General features: G+C 38.1%; 1 pseudogene; it reads left to right on the top strand.

Annotated features, from left to right (window-relative positions):
- Nucleotides 1–1,123: 1,123 nt before the first annotated feature.
- On the top strand, nt 1,124–6,771 carry LOC135230197 (olfactory receptor 5D14-like; annotated as a pseudogene).
- The last annotated feature ends 6,556 nt before the right edge of the window (nt 6,772–13,327 follow it).

Here is a 13,327-nt window from a genome sequence, read left to right as displayed (position 1 = left end):
AAATCCTGCTTTAGCTTAAAAAACAACCAAAACCCAGGGCCGTCGAGTCTTAATTCCATTGGACATTTAGTAATGTGCAAATAAAGGCTGGTAGTCAACTTCGTGCTGCAACTTTTCTATGTGATTACAAGGAAATTCCAGTCTTTGACGATGGTACAAAGAACCTGGCTCTTGTCTTAGTTAATTGGCTTGAGGCATAGTTGCTAGTGATTCCCCAGAGTTGGAGTCCCAAGGGCTGTAGAGGTAGACGTAATCGCTGCGGTGCTCCTGAAATACTCAGCTTACAGTGGTGGCCTGTTTCTCTGCAGCAGGTGAGTTGCCTCAGGTTTTTTGTTTTTTGTTTTTTGTTTTAATGAAATAGTGAAAATATTATTTCCCTGATATGATAATAGGACGTCCTTTGATTTTTTTTCCAATGTTAAGTCACTAAAACTGTTAAGTCTATGCCCAATCATATTAAGGAAAGAACTTAATAATCATGGACATATTTGGCTTTATTATCCATTGACAGGCATTTCACAAAGAATAGAATAAATTTTTTACTTGAAAATGGATATTTTCCCATATCCTCTTTATATGCACCTTAAATTGGTATATAAACTTTTTATAAGAAAGAATTGACTAAGCAAGCTGCAATTCATGTGCAAACATAACTTTCTGGTTAGTCCTGTTGTAACTCTAATTTGATAAATCTCGGAACCTCTAAAATATATACATATACACATGTACACATGTGTGCATATGTGCGTGTATGCATGTGTGTATTATGAATGCATATGCATACTTACACATCTATGTATCTGTTGTCATCAAGTCGATTGCAACTCTTAGCGACCATATGGTAGAGAGCAGAACTCCCCATATGGTTTCCAAGGTTGTAAATCCTTATGGAAGCTGACTACAACACCTTTCTCCCTCCAGAAGCTGGGGGTTTGAACTGCCAGCCTTTCAGCTTTAACCACTACTCCACCCAAACCAAAACCAAACCCATTCGCATCAAGTTGGTTTGGACTAATATTGACCCAATAGGACAGAGTACAACTGTCCCATAGGTTTCTAAGGAGTAGCTACTGGGTTTGTACTGCTGATCTTTTTGGTTAGCAGCCAAACTCCTAACCACTACTCCACCAAGGCTCCTCATGTATGTATAATGCCTGGGCTATGATAGAAGCTAAGCTTTAACTGATAAATTAAGCCATAAACCCTAATAGAGTGGGTATACCTCTCAGGTCAAAAGGAAGTCATTGCCCTCTTTAGCCTCAACCACTGGGCAACTAAGCAATTCAACAGAAGTAGTAGCCCGCATGGATTAAAAAGTGCTAATGAGATCTCGACGGCAGTGGGTTTTGGTTTTGGAATGAGATCACTCTGCTTTCTTCTTAGGTTGTCTGGTATCTTATTTTAAACTTAGAAGTATATTCCTTTAAATATTTTATTTAATTTGAGTATATAGGCAAAAAAACACAGCAGCATATTTTGTTTCTCGAGGCAAAAATTTTACATTTTTTTCACAGAATCTCACTAGCTTATGTGCTGTAGGTATGTGAAAAAGTTTGCTCAGTACCAGTTATGTGTGTTTGATGCTACTATCTAATGTGCGCATCCAAGGATAAAGTTAACTCGTGTGTAAATATAACTCCTATACACTCAATATCGTAAGTACTTATAGGAAACCCATATTCCAATATACCAAAAGACAACGGAAATGCTTTGACATTTTAGACATCAGCTTGGTTTGGTATACACATTGCGGTTATTTGGGTGAGGCATTTTCTACATGGAGAGAACTAGTTCCAATAACTGTTTCTTCATGTTATCTTTTCTCTACCAGAACAAATCATAACACATTTGTCATTCACTCCCCACATCTTCTCTTTTGGCAGGAACAACTCTCTCTTCTCATCTCTTTCCATTGAAAGGAAGTGTGACAATGGCTGAAAGAAACCTGAGTGTGGAGACAACCTTTGCCCTCTTGGGATTCACAGATTACCCAGAGATTCAGATCCCTCTCTTCCTTGTGTTTCTGATCACATACATTGTCACCGTGGTAGGGAATCTTGGGATGATAGTGATCATCAAGATTAACCCCAAATCTCACACCCCCATGTACTTTTTCCTTAGTCACCTTTCTTTTGTTGATTTTTGTTACTCCTCTATCGTTACTCCAAAGCTACTTGAAAACTTGGTCATGGCAGACAAAAGCATCTTCTACTTTAGCTGCATGCTCCAGTTCTTCTTGTCCTGTACTGCAGTGGTGACTGAGTCCTTCCTGCTGGCAGTGATGGCCTATGACCACTTAGTGGCCATCTGCAATCCTCTGCTCTATACAGTGGCCATGTCACAAAGACTCTGTGCCCTGCTGGTGGCTGGCTCATATCTGTGGGGGATGTTTGGCCCCTTGGTACTCCTTTGCTATGCTCTCCTTCTAGACTTTTCTGGTCACAATGTAATCAACCACTTTTTCTGTGAGTATACTGCTCTCATAGTTGTCTCTAGTTCTGATATACACATTCCCCAAAGTCTGCTTTTTGGGTTTGCCACCTTCAATGAGGTGAGTACACTACTAATCATTCTTACTTCGTATGTTTTTATTTTTGTGACTGTACTAAAAATCCAATCTGCCAGTGGACGTCGCAAAGCCTTCTTTCTCCACCTGTGCCTCCCACCTGACTGCCATCACCATCTTCCACGGGACCATCCTTTCCCTCTACTGTGTGCCTAACTCCAAAAACTCTCAGCAGACAAAGTGGCCTCTGTATTCTACACAGTGGTTAACCCCATGCTGAACCCCCTCATCTATAGCCTGAGGAACAAAGATGTGAAGGTTGCCTTCTGGAAATTAATGGACACAAAAGTCCTCTTTCGCTGACCCAATCACAAAACATGAACTTTGGTATGATACAGCAAGTGGGTATGACTAGTTCCAATCTCTGAACAAAGTGTTTCAAGAAGTAGCCTACTCGGTGAGCTACTTTTTATAAAATTAACAATTTTACTGCATGTTTTAACACACCCATGAGTTTCTGTAGAATTTCTCTGGATCCCAAAGCTCCTTCATGCTTAGAACAATGATTCCACATAGCATCATTATTAGTAGATTGTAACAGTTATTTAATGACTGTGCTATGTTTTCCAATTCTGTATGCTCTTCCTTCACTTGTGATTCCTTTGCAGGTTTTCCAGATTAATTTATATTGACCAACAATGCAGGTTTCTAATTCCGTAAAAATATCTAAGCAACTTGAGTGCGAAGTTAAATTTAAACAACACAAAAAGTCGTCCATCAAATCATCTTGCCATGCATGTCTGACATAAATTAAAAGTGTTCTGCCGCTTTCAATATCAGTGTTTCTTACATTGAATTCTCAAGATGTGCCCAATGTCCATGGCTGTCAATATTGAGTCTGATTTTCAAAATCCATAGGTGGTTTAAGATGTTGTTGTTGTTAGGTGCCGTCGAGTGGGTTCCAACTCATAGCAAAGCTGTGCACAACAGAACAAAGCACTGCCCAGTCCTGCACCATCCTTACAGTCTTTGTTATGCTTGAGCCCACTGTTGCACCCACTGTGTCAATCCACCTCGTTGACGGTGTTCCTCTTTTCCACTGACCCTGTACTTTACCAAGCATGATGTCCTTCTCCAGAGATTGATCCCTCCTGGCAACATGTCCAAAGTGTGTAAGACCCAGTCTCTCCATCCTTGCTTCTAAGGAGCATTCTGGTTTTACTACTTCCAAGATAGATTTGTTCATTCTTTTGGCAGTCCATGGTATATTCAATATTCTTCCCCAACAACACAATTCCAAGGCTTTAATTTTTCTCCCATCTTCCTTATTCATTATCCAGCTTTCACATGCATATGATGAAAATACCATGGCTTGGGTCAGACACACCTTAATCTTTGAGGGGAGGTCTTTGCTTTTCAACATTTTTAAGAAGTCCTTTGCAGCAGATTTGCCCAGTGCAATATAATTTTTGATTTCTTGACTGCTGCTTCCATGGGTGTTGGTTGTGGATCCAAGTAAAATGAAATCCTTGACAACTTCAATATTTTCTCTACCATGATGTTGTTTTTTGGTTTAGTTGTGAGGATTTTGGTTTTCTTTATGTTGAGGTGCAATCCGTACTGAAGGCTGTGGTCTTTGATCTTCCTCAGTAAGTGCTTCCAGTCCTGTTCACTTTCAGCAAACAAGGTTGTGTCATTTGCGTAAGGCAGGTTGTTAATGAGTCTTGCTGCAATCCTGATGCCTTGTTCTTCTTCCTATAGTCCAATTTTTCAGATTATTTGCTCAGCATACAGATTAAGTAGGTATGGTGATAGGATACAACCCTGACACACACCTTTTCTGACTTTAAACCACACAGTATCCCCTTGTTCTTTCGGAACAACTGCCTCTTGATCTATGTTCAGGTTCCTCATGGGCACAATTAAGTGTTCTGGAATTCCCATGGTTTGCAATGTTGTCCATAATTTGTTATGATCCACACAGTCGAATGCCTTTGCATAATCAATAAAACACAGGTAAACATCCTTCTGGTATTCTCTGCTTTCAGCCAGAATTCTTCTGACATCAGCAATGATATCCCTCGTTCCATGTCCTCTTCTGAATCCGGCCTGAATTTCTGGAGGTTCCCTGTCAATATACTGCTGCAGCCAGTTTTGAATGATTGTCAGGAAAATTTTGCTTGCATGTGATATTCACGGTATTGTTCTATAATTTCTGCATTCAGTTGGGTCACCTTTCTTGGGAATAGGCATAAATATGGATCTCCTCCAGTCAGTTGGCCAGGAAATTGTCTTCCATATTTCTTGGCATAGACGAGTGAGCACTTCCAGTGCTGCATCTGTTTGTTGAAGCATCTCAATTGATATTCCATCAATTTTTGGAGCCTTGTTTGTCACCAATGCCTTCAGAGCAGCTTGGACTTCTTCCTTCAGCACCATCAGTTCCTGATTTTATGCTACCTCTTGTAATGGTTGAACATCATTGACTAATTCTCTTTGTTATAGTGACTCTATATTCCTTCCATCTTCTTTTGATGCTTCCTGTGTTGTCTAATATTCTCCCCATAGAATCCTTCACTATTGCAACTCCAGGCTTCAATTTTTTCTTCAGTTCTTTCAGCTTGAGAAATGCCAAGCATGTTCTCTCATTTTGGTTTTCTATCTCCAGTTCTTTTCACGTGTTTTTATAATACTTTGTCTTCTTGAGCCTTCCTTTGAAATCTTCCATGCGATTCTTTTAATTCATCGTTTTCCTTTTGCTTTAGCTGCTTGATATTCAAGAGCAAGTTTCAGAGTCTCCTCTGACATCCATCTTGGTCTTTTCTTTCTTTTGTGTCTTTTCAATGACCTCTTGCTTCTTTCATGTATGATGTCCTTCCACAACTCGTCTGAATTTTGGTCATTAGTGTTCAACACGTCTACTCTATTTTTTAAATGGTCTCTGAACTCAGGTGGAATATACTCAAGGTCATATTTTGGCTCTTGTGGACTTGCTCTGATTCTCTACTATTTCAGCTTGAACTTGCACATAAGTCATTGATGTTCTGTTCCACGGTCGGCCCCTGGCCTTGTTCTGACTGATGATATTGAACCCTTTCCATAGTCTCTTTCCACAGATATAGTCGATTTGATTCCTGTGTGTTCCATCTTGAGAGGTCCGCGTGTATAGTCACTGTTTATGTTGGTGATAAAAGGTATTTGCAATGAAGAAGTCGTTGGTGTTGCAAAATTCTATCATTTGACCTCCGGCATTGTTTCTATCACCAAGGCCATTTTCCCAACTACCGATCCTTCATCTTTGTTTCATATTCCAATCACCAGTAAATATCAATGCATCCTGATTGCATGTTCAATTTCAGACTGCAGAAACTGATAAAAACCTTCAGTTTCTTCATCTTTGGCCTTAGTGGTTGGTGTGTAAAATTTGAATAATAATCATATTAACTGGTTTTTCTTGTAGGCATATGGATATTATCCTATCACTGACAGCGTTATACTTCAAGATAGATCTTGAAAATTTCTTTTTGACAATGAATGCAACACCATTCTTCATGTTGTCATTCCTGGCATAGTAGCCTATATGATTGTCCAATTCAAAATGGCCAATACTAGTCCATTTTAGCTCATTAATGCCTAGGATATTGATGTTTATGCATTCCTTTTCTTTTTTGACCATTTCCAATTTTCCTAGATTCATACTTCCTACATTTCAGGTTCTGATTATTAATGGATGTTTGCAGCTGTTTCTTCTCATTTGGAGTCATGTCACTTCAGAAAATGAAGGTCCTGAAAGCTTTATTCCATCCATGTCATTAAGGTCCTTTCTACTTTGAGGAGGTAGCTCTTCTCCAGTCACCTTTCCAGTGACTTGCAAACCTGGAGGGCTCATCTTCCAGCACTATATCAGACAATGTTCCACTGCTATTCATAAGGCTTTCACTGGCTAATTCTTTTCAGAAGTAGACTGCCAGTTCCTTTTTCCTAGTCTGTCTTAGTCCGGAAGCTCAGCTGAAACCTGTCTGTCATGGGTAACCCTGCTGGTATCTGAATACTGGTAGCACAGCTTCCAGCATCACAGCAACGCACAAGCCCCCACAGTATGGCAAACTGACATGTGCGTCGGAGTGGTTTAGGATATTACATACTTAACACATTTTTTTTTATAATGAGTGTAAAAGCTATAGGACACAGTCTGATATATAATAGATATTCATCTTCATGATTTTTTAGAATTATGGTTTAGGATATCACATACTTTGCCCATAATTCTAAAATATCATGAAGATGAATATCTATTATATGTCAGACTGTGTCCTATACTTTTTGCACTCACTATAAAAAAAAATTACTTCCATTCTACTAATTTAAATTTTATATTATTAACCATCTCATTTTACTGATGAGGAAGTCAAGGCTCAGAAATATTTAAAGTTTTCCAAGATTATCTGGGTTAATAAATAACAACAAAACCCAAAACCTCTTACTTTCCAGTCATTTCAGGCTCATGGGAAAGCTGTGTTACAGAGTAGAACATCTCCAGAGGGATTTATTGGCTGTAATCTTTATAGAAGCAGACAGCTAAACTTTTCTTCATCAGCCCCTCCGTGTGGGTTCGAACCACCAACCTTATGTTTAGTAGTCGAGTGCAAACTGCTTGTGCCACCCAGAGACCTAATAAATAACAATGATGTGACTTTTTAAAAATAATTGTACCATCAGTATTCTATCCTGCCATGCTTGCTTCTTTAGGTTATTGGCTATACTCTTTCTCAAAAACAGTAAATATGATTTTTTAAAAATAATTCTTTCTCTAAATTATAGATTTTTAAGACAGTTATTTCCTGTTTTGTTGGAGTAATTTAGAAGCTAGTGATTAAGTGAAACAATTGAATCACCAGTAAATTTCCCATGTCTAATTCACTACTTTCAATGTCATTGCAAAAATTATTATGATAAGCAACAAAATAACTATCATTATCAACATTGTCGTGGGTTGAGTTTTGTCCCCCAAAATATGTGTCAACTTAGTTAGGCCATGATTCGCAGTATTGTGTGGTTGTCCTCCATTTTGTGTTAGTAATTTTCCTGTGTGTTGTAAATCCTAATCTCTGCCTGTGGTTAATGAGGCAAGATTAGATTATGTTGAAGAGGATAAGGGTAGGATTGTAACACCATTACTAAGATCACCTTCCTGATCCAAGGTCAAAGGAGTTTCCCTGGGGCATGGCCTGCACCACCTTTTGTTTTACATAAGATAAAAGGAAAGGGAAGAAGCAGGGAGTGGGATTTTATACCACCAAGAAAGCAGAGTCCAGATTGAAGCTCCTAATGCAGGGAAAGACTGCGGACCAGGGCCTCCTTCCAGAGCCAACAGAGAGAGAAAGCCTTCCCCTGGAGCTGATGTCCTGAATTTGGACTTGCTGCCTACTACACTGTGAGAGAATAAATTTTTGTGTTAAAGCCATCCACTTGTGGTATTTCTGTTATAAGCAGCACTAGATAACAAAGACAGACATCATGTGTTTTTTTTTTTTTTCCAATTATTTTCTATATACATTATGTAGGTGATAAATTCTTTATATACCCATTTTTTAAACTATTAAACATATAAATAGGAAAGAAAAGCATTTATATTACAGTAAAATGGTCCTTACTCAGTAACTGATATTTTGAATCCCAGAGATCATGGTGGAATGATATAAGTGGTTGGAAAGAAGTAGGAGATGTGTCAGAAACCATATGGGGATTGGCAAATGGGTGATGAGGGAGGTCTCAAGCATTTCTGGGCTTCAGTGAACAACTAACTTCATAGATATAAAGGGTATAATGAAATTAATCTTTATGAGCCTAACATTATTGAGAAGAGTCTGTGAATATTGAGAAGAAGATGGGTTTGAGGGTTGTTATTAGATTCGGAAATATTCTGGAGACACCCTGTCTCTTCCTATCCTGGGCTTTAGGAGTAGAAGCCTCCTCTGAGTAGTCAGGCACTCACTTGAATTCTGTTCTATTGCAACCTGCAGGAGTTTCTCATACTCCACGTCTATTTAGGTATGGCCCAACTTTATATGAGTAGACATTTGAACCTCACTTAAAGAGAAAAGTATTGACTAAACACTGTGAAAAACAGGGACTACCTGAAATTGCCCTGGATATGAAAATCAATTTCTCATGCCTGTTGTGTTGGCATCAAGGAATGTTATGGTGTCCTGTTTGAGATGTATCTTAAACATTTGTTCTCAGAAAAGCTGGAAATTTGATTCAGGAGGGCAAATTCTATTTATCAAAATGGCTTACTTATTAAAACTGTCATTTTTTTGCTACTTGTATGAAGACATATGAGTGATTTTTGTATATTTATGTATCAAGTAATTTTGCAAAACTATCAATTTTTTTATCAATTTAGTATACATATTCTTTTGTAATATATATATTTTTTCTTTTCAAGGCATATAGTATTAAACATGGCACATTTCTGTTTCTATTTACTATAATTATTTGCTTGTTTATTTATATATTTGTTCATGTTGCATAGTTACTTGCTACTCCACTATGCTAGGTAAAAGTTACAGTTCAGTGACTGACAAAAATAAGGACTGCCTGCAATACTATGTTTTTTGTGATTTCTAAGATATATATTTGTCTATATCTACATGATTTTTTTGATATTAAAATCACATATCTTTGTCAAATGCCTCTTTAATTCTATCAATTACGTTCACTGGGTTGACTTTTTTTAAAGATTTAATTGTGTTTTAGGTGAAAGTTTTTAGGGCAAATTAGTTTTTCATTCAAAAATTTACACACAATTTGTTTTGTGACATTGGTTGCAATTGCTCAATGTGTCAGCACTCTCCCCCTTTCCCTGTCCACCTTAGGCTCTTGGTGTCCATTCTTCCAGTTTTCATGCCCATCCTGCCTTCCCATCTTTGCTTTGGGCAGGTGTTGCCCATTTTATCTTGTATACTTGATTGAACTAAGAAGCACATTCCTCACAAGAGATATTGTGTATGCAGAGGTTAAGAGCCTGGCTGCTAAAAGATTGGTAGTTCTAATCCACCACCCTCTCCTCAGAAACCCTATGGGGGCAGCTCTACTCTGTCCTATAGGGCCACTATGAGTCAGAATCAAACTGATGGCAGTGGTTTTAATCTTTGGCTGCAACGATGGGCTCAAGCATAACAACGATTGTGAGGATGGCACAGGACTCTGCAATGTCTTGTTCTGTTGTATACAGAGTCGCTATGAGTTGGAACTAACTTAACAGCAGCTATCAACAACAACGATAATCTTTGGCTGAAGGGTAGACTTCGGGAGTGGCTTCAGTTCTGAGTTAGCAGGGTGTCTGTGGGCCACAGTCTCAGGGGTTCCTCCACTCTCTGTCAGGCCAGTAAGTATGGTCTTTTTTTGTGAATTTGAATTGTGTTCTACTTTTTTTTCCTGCTGTAAGGGATCCTGTGTTGTGATTCCTGTCAGAGCAGTCAATGTTGGTAATAGGGTACCATCTAGTTCTTCAAGGCTCATGCTGATGGAGGCTGTGGTTAATGTGGGCCATTAGTCCTTTGGACTAATATTTTATTTGTGTTTTTGGTTTTCCTCCTTCTTTTTTGCTCCAAAAGTGATGAGACTAATGGACGTACCTTAGATGGCTACTTGCAAGCTTTTAAGATCCCAGATGCTACTCACCAAAGTAGGATGTAGAACATTTTATTCATGAACTATGTTATGTCAGTTGACTTAGATGTCCCATGAGACCATGGTCTTCAGTCTCCAGCCCAAGTAACTTGGTCCCTCCAGGTGTTTGGATGTGTCAAGGAAACTTCTATGACTTTGCCTTGGTCAAGTTGTGTTGAATTTCCCTATATTGCATATTCTCTTTCCCTTCACCAAAATTACCTTGTTATTTAGTTAGTGATTTACCCTCCCCACTCCAACCCTCCCTAGTAACCACCAAAGGCAGTTTTTTTTTTCTGTGTGTAAACCTTTTTTTGCATTTGAGAATGTAGTCTCATACGATATTTTTCCTTTTGCTGAGCATCAGAATATTTAAGAACTCTCCACTATGTAATAATGTAAAGAATCTTGTATTCAAATGGAAGTACACTGTATCACAAAATAATCACAAGGCTGATATTTATGAAAATAGCAGCGAATATGGATTACCATTAAACATAGAAGTGTTACCACTTAAACCCTTAAAACCATGACTGTGACTCAGACCTTGAATAAAAACTGATAAACTGCATTTTAACAAGTTTCTGTCACCTAATCTTCCAAATTATGATCATGCTACATATTTCTGTTTATTTAATTTACTTTAATTTTTGTAGTAAAAGTTTTATATATATATATATTTTCTGCACAAGTCTCGGACATCTTGCACATCCTTCAATACTCGATATTTTTGGGGTTATATTTTTTCATGTCATTTGCAAAATGTGTGTTGCTTTTAGACTAGAATACAATTTAATTTTACATTAATTTTCCTTCTTGTCACTCTAAGATTTCCTTAAAGCTTTACACTTTACTTGTAGATTATTTTAGATTTTCCACATGCATATAATTAAATATTTTGGGTTAAATATATTGTGATTTTCTTGTTTCCAATCTTATCTTTTAATTGTTTTTTCTTGCATTATTTGACGTCGGTATAATTCAGCAACATCACGGATAATGAAGAAAAGACTGAAATTGTCAAGGATTTCATTTTACTTGGATCTTGAATCAATGCCTATGGGAGCAGCACTCAAGAAATCAATGCATTGCATTAGGCAAATCAGCTGCAAAAGGCCTCTTTAAAGTGTTAAAAAAGAAAGATGTCATTTTGAGGACGAAGGTGTGCCTGAACCAAGCCATAGTGTTTTCAATTGCCTAATATGCATATGAAGGCTGGATAATGAATAAAGAAGAAGTGATGCTGTCGGTGCTGGCAAAGAATATTCTTCTGGACTGGCAAAAGAATGAGCAGACCTGTCTTGGAAGAAGTACAACCAGAATGCTCTTTAGAAGTGAGAAAGGCAAGTCTCGTTATCAGGAGGAACCAATCCCTGGAGAAGGACCTCATACTCAGTAAAGTGGAAGGTCAGAGAAAAAGGAAGCACCTAAGAAATGGATTGACACAGTGGCTGCAGCAATGAGTTCAAGCATAACAACAATTGTGAGGGTGGTGCAGGACTAGGCAGTGTTTCATTCTGTTGTACATAGGGTTGCTATGAGTCAGAGCTGACTCAATGGTACCTAACAACAACAAAAACAATGTTGAATAAAAATGATAAAAGTGTGCTTCCCTGACTTCCTGATCTCACAGGGAAATTATTTAATATTTCCTATTTAAGAATGTGTTTTGGTGTAGGTTATTTGAGATTCTTTTCCAGATTATTAAGCCCTGTGCTGTTGTATGTGTATGTGTTTTTTGCTTTTTTTTTTGTTTGTGAGTAGATTATTTAATTTTGTCAACTACTTTTCTTCATAAGACAACTTATGCGATTTAGCTCTTTTAATATTTTAAAAAGGCAACTTAAATTCCTTGATTTTTTAATATTGAACCAAATTTTCCTTCTTGCTGTTGTTATCGTTAAGTGCCATCCATTGGTTCCAACTCATAGTGACCCTATGTACAACAAAAGGAAACACTGCCCAATCCTGACCCATTCTCACAATTGTTGTTATGCTTAAGGCCATTGTTGCAGCCACTGTGTCTATCCATCTCCTTGAGGGTCTTCTTCTTTTTCACTGCCTGTTTAATTTACCAAGCATGATGTCCTTCTCCAGGGACTAATGCCTCCTAACAACCTCCCCAAGGTATATGAGATGTAGTTTCGTCATCCTTGCTTCTAAGGAGCGTTCTGGTTGTACTTCTTCCAAGACAGATTTGTTTGTTCTTTTGGCAGTCTGTGGTATACTAAGTATTCTTCTCCAACACCACAATTCAAAGGCATCAGTTCTTTTGTTTTCCTTATTCATTCTCCAGCTTTCACATGCATGTGAGGTAATTGAAAACACCATGGCTTGGGTCAGGCCCACCTTAATCTCCGAAGTGATATCTTTACTTTTAATACTTTAAGACGATCTTTTGCAGTAGATTTGCCCAATGCAATGCATCTTTTGATTTCTTGACTGCTGCTCTCAGGGGTGTTGATTGTGGATCCAAGTAAAATGAAATCCTTGACAACTTCAACTTTTTCCCCATCTATCATGATGTTCCTTATTGGCCCATTTGTTAGGATTTTTGTTTTCTTTATGTTGAGGTGTAATCCATACTTCAGGCTGTGGTCTTTGATCTTCATCAGTAAGTGCTTCAAGTCCACTTCACTTTCAGTAAGCAAGGTTGTGTCATCTGTGTAATACAGGTTATTAGTGAGTGTCCTCCAATCCTGATTCCCATTCATCTTCACATAGTCCAGCTTCTTGGATTATTTGCTCAACACACAGACTGAATCTATATGTTGAAAGGATGTAACCTTAAGGCACACCTTTCCTGACTTTAAACCACACAGGATCCCCTTGTTCTGTCGGAACAACTGCCTCTTGATCTATGTACAGGTCCTTCACAAGTACCATTAAGAGTTTTGGCATTTCCATTCTTCAGTTTTATCCATAATTTGTTATGATCTACACAGTTGAATGCTTTTGCATAGTCAATAAAACACAGGTAAACATCTTTCTGGTATTCTCTGCTTTCAGCCAGGGTCCATCTGACATCAGAAATGATATCCCTTGTTCCATGGCTTCTTCTGAATCTGGCTTGAATTCTGGTAACACGCTATGGATATACTGCTGTAGCTACTTTTGAATGATCTTCAGCAAAATTTTACTTGCATG

The sequence above is a fragment of the Loxodonta africana genome, unplaced genomic scaffold (genome assembly GCF_030014295.1).
Source record: "Loxodonta africana isolate mLoxAfr1 unplaced genomic scaffold, mLoxAfr1.hap2 scaffold_85, whole genome shotgun sequence".
Lineage (NCBI taxonomy): Eukaryota > Metazoa > Chordata > Mammalia > Proboscidea > Elephantidae > Loxodonta > Loxodonta africana.
The sequence above is the reverse complement of the archived record's forward strand: the minus strand, read 5'-3'. Positions and strand labels throughout refer to the sequence as shown.